The sequence below is a fragment of the Belonocnema kinseyi genome, chromosome 5 (assembly GCF_010883055.1).
Source record: "Belonocnema kinseyi isolate 2016_QV_RU_SX_M_011 chromosome 5, B_treatae_v1, whole genome shotgun sequence".
In the NCBI taxonomy this organism is placed as follows: domain Eukaryota; kingdom Metazoa; phylum Arthropoda; class Insecta; order Hymenoptera; family Cynipidae; genus Belonocnema; species Belonocnema kinseyi.
In genome coordinates, this window is record NC_046661.1 from 143,664,604 (window position 1) to 143,665,213 (window position 610).

Sequence of the window (610 nt, forward strand, 5' to 3'; positions counted from 1 at the left end):
ATGTTATTAAATATTTGCCGAATTCTGGGATACCTTACTTTCATTGATCTCGATATTCACGTCCTTTCCAATTAAAGCAAGTGTCCTGAGGATTTTTGATAATTTTACAGATCATCTTATGCTTGTTACTGAACTATTAAAATTTATCTCACTGAGTGTATATGTATATAAAATTATACATGGTGTCACCAAAGTAGCGGAACAGGCCTGTATCTTCTTAAGTGAGCGATTTTTCACAAAGGTCAAGGTTATTCCTGTGATAACTTTTAACAAGAAATCTGATAGTGTCCTTAGTTTTGACCTTGATGATGACCTTCATTGTTGTTTTAAGGTCAACTCTATTTTGTTATGGAAACGTCCCTTTTTGAGTCCGGCAATCGAAAAAACGGAAAATTTTACATTCAAATATGCAATTAGGACATATGTTCCGGATAACCTTAAAGGTAATTTGAACTCAAACAATGTTTTGATTGCTAATAACTTCGGTCGTTTGATGTTAAATAACTTTGGTCGTTACGACAAAATTTTGAAAGCTTCTCTTCCCAAAGGTAAGCAAACCTCGTATAAGCTTAAATGACTTTGAAGTGACCTTCAGCCTTAGCCACCTTAA